We start from the raw sequence: 8706 nt of genomic DNA, 5'->3' as shown, positions 1-8706 counted from the left end.
AGCCAACATAGCTAACAACGTTAACGTTAGCTAAGTTAGCCAAGTTCTTCTTTGCAAATTGACGAGCTAACGCTAGCTATTTAACACTTCTAGAATATTGTTATATATTGTTATTTACTAGTTAGATAGATCATGCGCGTTTAATTTGTTTTCTTGCTGTATTGAAACGTCCAGTAGCCAAATCAAATCAAATGTATTTATATAGCCCTTCCTACATTAGCTGATATCTCAAAGTGCTGTACAGAAACCCAGCCTAAAACCCCAAACAGCAAGCAATTCAGGTGTTGAATCACGTTGTCTAGGAAAAACTCCCTAGAAAGGCCAAAACCTAGGAAGAAACCTAGAGAGGAACCAGGCTATGAGGGGTGGTCAGTTCTCTTCTGGCTGTGCCGGTGGAGATTATAACAGAACATGGCCAAGATGTTCAAATGTTCATAAATTACCAGCATGGTCAAATAATAGGTCTGGGACAGGCAGCACGTCCGGTGAACAGGTCAGGATTCCATAGGCAGGACTGTTCTGTTCCGCAGGCAGAACAGTTGAAACTGGAGCAGCCGCACGGCCAGGTGGACTGGGGACAGCAAGGAGTCATCATGCCAGGTAGTCCTGAGGCATGGTCCTAGGGCTCAGGACCTCCGAGAGAGAGAAAGAAAGAGAGAATTAGAGAGAGCATACTTAAATTCACACAGGACACCGGATAAGACAGGAGAAGTACTCCAGATATAACAAACTGACCCTAGCCCCCCGACACATAAAATAATGCAGCATAAATACTGGAGGCTGAGACAGGAGAGGGCAGGAGACACTGTGGCCCCATCCGATGATACCCCCGGACAGGGCCAAACAGGAAGGATATAACCCCACCCACTTTGCCAAAGCACAGCCCCCACACCACTATAGGGATATCTTCAACCACCAACTTACCATCCTGAGACAAGGCCGAGTATAGCCTACAAAGATCTCCGCCACGGCACAACCCAAGGGGAGGGGGGGGGGGCAACCCAGACAGGAAGATCACATCAGTGACTCAACCCACTCAAGTGACGCACCCCTCCTGGGGACGGCATGAAAGAGCACCAGTAAGCCAGTGACTCAGCCCCTGTAATAGGGTTAGAGGCAGAGAATCCCAGTGGAAAGAGGGGAACCGGCCAGGCAGAGACAGCAAGGGCGGTTCGTTGCTCCAGAGCCTTTCCGTTCACCTTCACACTCCTGGGCCAGACTACACTCAATCATATGACCCACTGAAGAGATGAGTCTTCAGTAAAGACTTAACGGTTGACACCGAGTTTACGTCTCTCACATGGGTAGGCAGACCATTCCATAAAAATTGAGCTCTATAGGAGAAAGCCCTGCCTCCAGCTGTTTACTTAGAAATTTAAGGGACAATTAGGAGGCCTGCTTCTTGTAACCGTAGCGTACGTGTAGGTATGTAATGCCGGACCAAATCAGAGAGATAGGTAGGAGCAAGCCCATGTAATGCTTTGTAGGTTAACAGTAAAACCTTGAAATCAGCCCTTGCCTTGACAGGAAGCCAGTGTAGGGAGGTTAGCACTGGAGTAATATGAACATATTTTGGGGTTCTAGTCAGGGTTCTAGCAGCCGTATTTAACACTAACTGAAGTATATTTAGTGCTTTATCCGGGTAGCCGGAAAGTAGAGCATTGCAGTAGTCTAACCTAGAAGTAACAATTGCATGGATACATTTTTCTGCATCATTTTTGGACAGAAAGTTTCTGATTTTTGCAATGTTACGTAGATGGAAAAAAGCTGTCCTTGAAACAGTCTTGATATGTTCGTCAAAAGAGAGATCAGGGCCCAGTGTAACGCCCGAAGTCCTTCACAGTTTTATTTGAGACAACTGTACAACCATTAAGATTAATTGTCAGATTCAACAGAAGATTTCTTTGTTTCTTGGGACCTAGAACAAGCATCTCTGTTTTGTCCGAGTTTAAAAGTAGAAAGTTTGCAGCCATCTTATGTCTGAAACACAGGCTTCTAGCGAGTGCAATTTTGGGGCTTCACCATGTTTCATTGACATGTACAGCTGTGTGTCATCCGCATAGCAGTGAAAGTTAACATTATGTTTTCGAATGACATCCCCAAGAGGTAAAATATATAGTGAAAACAATAGTGGTCTTAAAACGGAACCTTGAGGAACACCTACATTTACAGTTGATTTTTCAGAGGACAAACCATTCACAGAGACAAATTGATATCTTTCCGACAGATAAGATCTAAACCAGGCCAGAACTTGTCCGTGTAGACCAATTTGGGTTTCCAATCTCTCCAAAAGAATGTGGTGATCGATGGTATCAAAAGCAGCACTAAGGTCTAGGAGCACGAGGACAGATGCATAGCCTCGGTCTGATGCCATTAAAAGGTAATTTACCACCTTCACAAGTGCAGTCTCAGTGCTATGATGGGGTCTAAAACCAGACTGAAGCATTTTGTATACATTGTTTATCTTCAGGGAGGCAGTGCTGCTTTTAATCAGGGCAAGGTGACCGGAAACATGACCGAATACAAACAGTGTAACTATTCCCTCCGCAAGGCAATCAAACAAGCTAAGCGTCAGTATAGAGACAAAGTAGAATCTCAATTCAACGGTTCAGACACAAGAGGTATGTGGCAGGGTCTACAGTCAATCACGGATTACAAAAAGAAAACCAGCCCAGTCACGGATCAGGATGTCTTGCTCCAAGGCAGACTAAATAACTTTTTTGCCCGCTTTGAGGACAATACAGTGCCACTGACACGGCCCGCAACTAAAACATGCGGACTCTCCTTCACTGCAGCCGACGTGAGGAAAACATTTAAACGTGTCAACCCTCGCAAGGCTGCAGGCCCAGACGGCATCCCCAGCCGCGCCCTCAGAGCATGCGCAGACCAGCTGGCTGGTGTGTTTACGGACATATTCAATCAATCCCTATCCCAGTCTGTTGTTCACACATGCTTCAAGAGGGCCACCATTGTTCCTGTTCCCAAGAAAGCTAAGGTAACTGAGCTAAACGACTACCGCCTCGTAGCACTCAATTCCGTCATCATGAAGTGCTTTGAGAGACTAGTCAAGGACCATATCACCTCCACCCTACCTGACACCGTAGACCCACTCCAGTTTGCTTACCGCCCAAATAGGTCCACAGACGATGCAATCTCAACCACACTGCACACTGCCCTAACCCATCTGGACAAGAGGAATACCTATGTGAGAATGCTGTTCATCGACTACAGCTCGGCATTTAACACCATAGTGCCCTCCAAGCTCGTCATCAAGCTCGAGACCCTGGGTCTCGACCCCGCCCTGTGCAACTGGGTACTGGACTTCCTGACGGGCTGCCCCCAGGTGGTGAGGGTAGGCAACAACATTTCCACCCCGCTGATCCTCAACACTGGGGCCCCACAAGGGTGCGTTCTGAGCCCTCTCCTGTACTCCCTGTTCACCCACGACTGCGTGGCCACGCACACCTCCAACTCAATCATCAAGTTTGCGGACGACACAACAGTGGTAGGCTTGATTACCAACAACGACGAGACGGCCTACAGGGAGGAGGTGAGGGCCCTCGGAGTGTGGTGTCAAGAAAATAACCTCACACTCAACGTCAACAAAACTAAGGAGATGATTGTGGACTTCAGGAAACAGCAGAGGGAACACCCCCCTATCCACATTGATGGAACAGTAGTGGAGAGGGTAGTAAGTTTTAAGTTCCTCGGCGTACACATCACAGACAAACTGAATTGGTCCACCCACACAGACAGCATCGTGAAGAAGGCGCAGCAGCGCCTCTTCAACCTCAGGAGGCTGAAGAAATTTGGCTTGTCACCAAAAGCACTCACAAACTTCTACAGATGCACAATCGAGAGCATCCTGTCGGGCTGTATCACCGTCTGGTACGGCAACTGCACCGCCCACAACCGTAAGGCTCTCCAGAGGGTAGTGAGGTCTGCACAACGCATCACCGGGGGCAAACTACCTGCCCTCCAGGACACCTACACCACCCGATGTCACAGGAAGGCCATAAAGATCATCAAGGACAACAACCACCCGAGCCATTGCCTGTTCACCCCGCTATCATCCAGAAGGCGAGGTCAGTACAGGTGCATCAAAGCTGGGACCGAGAGACTGAAAAACAGCTTCTATCTCAAGGCCATCAGACTGTTAAACAGCCACCACTAACATTGAGTGGCTGCTGCCAACACACTGACTCAACTCCAGCCACTTTAGTAATGGGAATTGATGGGAAATGATGTAAAATATATCACTAGCCACTTTAAACAATGCTACCTAATATAATGTTTACATACCCTACATTATTCATCTCATATGTATATGTATATACTGTACCCTATATCATCTACTGCATCTTTATGTAATACATGTATCACTAGCCACTTTAACTATGCCACTTGGTTTACATACTCATCTCATATGTATATACTGTACTCGATATCATCTACTGTATCTTGCCTATGCTGCTCTGTACCATCACTCATTCATATATCCTTATGTACATATTCTTTATCCCCTTACACTGTGTATAAGACAGTAGTTTTTTGGAATTGTTAGTTAGATTACTTGTTCGTTATTACTGCATTGTCGGAACTAGAAGCACAAGCATTTCGCTACACTCGCATTAACATCTGCTAACCATGTGTATGTGACAAATACAATTTGATTTGATTTGATTTGATTTGGAAAAACATTAAGATCCACAACATTTATTCCATGGGAAAAAACTATGTCCAGAGTATGACTGTGACAGTGAGTAGGTCCAGAGACATGTTGGACAAAACCCACTGATTGATGATGGCTCCGAAAGCCTTTTGGAATGGGTCTGTGGACTTTTCCATGTGAATATTAAAGTCACCAAAAATTAGAATATTATCTGCTATGACTACAAGGTCCGATAGGAATTCAGGGAACTCAATGAGGAATGCTGTATATGGCCCAGGAGGCCTGTAAACAGTAGCTATAAAAAGTGATTGACTAGGCTGCATAGATTTCATGACGAGAAGCTCAAAAGATGAAAACGTCATTTTTTTTTTTGTAAATTGAAATTTGCTATCGTAAATGTTAGCAACACCTCCGCCTTTGCGGGATGCACGGGGGATATGGTCACTAGTGTAACCAGGAGGTGAGGCCTCATTTAGCACAGTAACTTCATCAGGCTTAAGCCATGTTTCAGTCAGGCCAATCACATCAAGATTATGATCAGTGATTAGTTCATTGACTATAATTGCCTTTGAAGTAAGGGATCTAACATTAAGTAGCCCTATTTTGAGATGTGAGGTATCACGATCTCTTTCAATAATGACAGGAATGGAGGAGGTCTTTATCCTAGTGAGATTGCTAAGGCGAACACCGCCATGTTTAGTTTTGCCCAACCCAGGTTCGAGGCACAGACACGGTCTCAATGGGGATAGCTGAGCTGACTACACTGACTGTGCTAGTGGCAGACTCCACTAAGCTGGCAGGCTGTCTAACAGCCTGCTGCCTAGCCTGCACCCTAATTTCATTGTGGAGCTAGAGGAGTTAGAGCCCTGTCTATGTTGGTAGATAAGATGAGAGCACCCCTCCAGCTAGGATGGAGTCCGTCACTCCTCAGCAGGCCAGGCTTGTTCCTGTTTGTGGGTGAGTCCCAGAAAGAGGGCCAATTATCTACAAATTCTATCTTTTGGGAGGGGCAGAAAACAGTTTTCAACCAGCGATTGAGTTGTGAGACTCTGCTGTAGAGCTCATCACTCCCCCTAACTGGGAGGGGGCCAGAGACAAATGTGTCTGTGTGGCAGTGGGGCAAGAAAACGTTTGTGGTTACAAAAGTATCCATTCATCACAAGACAAGGGTTTAGCTGTCCTAAAGTTATGTACATTTCCAAGAAGAAATCCTAAAATATTAATATTTCTTCTAAACCTTTTTCTTAGGAAAAATGTAAGAGGAATAGCAACTTTGCTTAACTTTCTTCTTAAATCTATAGTTAAGGACAAAATGGCAGCTAAGAAGAAATTTATTCTTAAGAAAGTTTTGTGAATCCGGGCCCAGGTGACTATCTCATGATGCTGGATGACAGAATGCCAAGAGTGTGCAAAGCTGTTATCAAGGCAAAGGGTGGCTACTTTGAAGAATCTCAAATGTAAAACATATTTTAATTTGTTTAACACTTTTTTGGTTCAAAATTGTGCTCTCTCCTGAAACAATAGCATGGTATTATTTCAATGTAATAGCTACTGTAAATTGGAAAGTGCAGTTAGATTAACAAGAATTTAAGCTTTCTGCCAATATCAGATATGTCTATATCCTGCGAAATTTTCTTGCTACTTACAACCTCGTGCTTTTCGCATTAGCCTACGTTAGCTCAACCGTCCCGTAGAAGGGACACCGATCCCGAAGGTTAACGGCAAGATAATGGCATTCATTGCCTTTGACAATCAACCATTCTCTGTTGTGGAGAATGTTGGCTTTCGCCGACTGGTCGAGCACCTCGAGCCCTGGTACACACTACCAAGTAGGCGCTGTTTTTCAGATGTTGTCCTACAGGAGATACACAGTATTGTTGAAACGCACATCCACGAGCAACTTGCAATGGGCGTCACTGCTATTAGCTTCACCACTGACATTTGGACCAGTGATGTCAGCCCCATGAGCATGCTGAGTCTGACAGCACAGTGGGTGGACGAGGATTTCGTACTGAGAAAAGCCATATTGCACGCTCAATGTGCTGGTTCTCATACCGCTGCTGCCATTTCAAAACAGCTGTACTTAGTCCATCTGTAAATAGCCCACCCAATCTACCTACCTCATCCCCATACTGTTTTTATTTACTTTTCTGCTCTTTTGCACACCAGTATTTCTACTTGCGCATCAACATCTGCTCATTTATCACTCCGGTGTTAATCTGCTAAATTGTTACTATTCGCTCCTATGGCCTATTTATTGCCTACCTCCGCATGCCTTTTGCACACACTGTATATAGACTTTCTTTCTTTTCTACTGGGTCATTGACTTGTTTATTGTGTTATTGGCTTGTTGATTGTTTACTCCATGTGTAACTGTGTTGTTGTCTGTGTCACACTGCTTTGCTTTATCTTGGCCAGGTCGCAGTTGTAAATGAGAACTTGTTCTCAGCTAGCCTACCTGGTTAAATAAAGGTGAAATAAAATAAATAAATAAATGTTTGAGACTTGGAAAATCCCCAAGAACAAAGTACACGCTGTGCTACGTGATAATGCACGTAACATGACAAAGACTTTGGAAGAATGCAGAGTCGCCAGTTTGCCATGCATGGCACACACACACTGCAACTGGCTATGAACGAAGGTGTTTTGGCCCAAAGCAGTATATCTGACACAGGTGGCAACAGGTAGGAAGTGAGTCATAGTGGGTCATTTTAAACACTCACAGCTCGCATACAGCCGCCTGCAAGCAATACAGGAGCAGCTTGGAGTGAAAAACGAAAAGGCTTAAGCAAGACTTTTCCACCAGATGGAACAGTACTTTTTACATGATGGAGATCCTGCTGGAACAAAAACGAGTGCTTGGCGGGTACGCAGCCGACTATGAGTTACCTGCAACAACCAGTACAAACCAGTGGACTCTCATTGAAAACATGAACACACTCCTAGCTCCATTCAAACAACTGACTGGAGAAATAAGCTCATCAACTGCGTCTGCAGCAGACGTGATACCCTCTGTCATGGCATTGAAACACCTGCTCAACAAAACCGCCAACAGACCGTGGGGTTAAAACTTGTAAAAGTACTAGAGGCTGTGAACAAGTGATTCGGTGGCATTCTCTCTGAGCTTCTTTACTGTGTCACCACCATGCTTGATGCTAGGTAACAAGGACCGCTACTTCCATGCTCAATGCTAGGTACAAGGACCGCTACTTTGATGCAGACAAGAAACAGGGTTTACGTGAAATGTTAGACACAGCTGGACAAGATGGAAACGGACACAGTGAGAGTGCACAGCACTCAGCACTATTCCCCATCCTAGCTAAAGCTGCGTGCAAGTATCTTGGTGCTCCCTGTACTAGTGTGGACAGTGAGCATATTTTCAGTGCAGCTTCACACATTGTAGACGAAAAAATAAACAGATTATCTTGTGACAAAGCCATGCAGATCCTCTTTGTGAAGAAAAATCTCCCCCCAAATGTTAAAATTGTAAATGGGCAGTCATATTGTAACCCAGCCATCTAGAGTCACTGGATTTTGTTTTACTAATCCCTATGGCTTTTCTGTTATTCATGGCTGGTATAGGTCAAGATTTTCATTTAATTTAAAACAAAGCAGTTGTGTTCTTTTGTTTATTTTTTTTAAATTTCCTAAATGAAAGATGAGATGATGTGTTGTAAATTTTCTCGCATTTTACCAGTCAAGTCAGTTGAGCACATTTGAAAAGTTTAAGTTGTGTCATTTATAGCAGTTTATGACAGCCTAGAGACAGTAATTTCTTTCAAGCGGTTAAAGCTAAAATGACTAACTGCATTTTAGTTTAAACCAATATTTCTTTCCATGCATTTTTACTTTTCTCCATACAGTAAAGATTGGAAAGTAAGAAGAGCCACCAACCACTTAACCATCTTTGTAATGCGGGGCAGCTAAAATATTTGTGTCGTGAATATCTGTTGTGCGATCAAATACGTTAATGGATGTGTAGTATTTCTCATTTACAAGTTATTAAACATTCTGTTCCTAACTGAACAAATTAA

The sequence above is a fragment of the Oncorhynchus tshawytscha genome, linkage group LG16 (genome assembly GCF_018296145.1).
Source record: "Oncorhynchus tshawytscha isolate Ot180627B linkage group LG16, Otsh_v2.0, whole genome shotgun sequence".
Lineage (NCBI taxonomy): Eukaryota > Metazoa > Chordata > Actinopteri > Salmoniformes > Salmonidae > Oncorhynchus > Oncorhynchus tshawytscha.
This window is presented reverse-complemented; position numbering follows the sequence as displayed.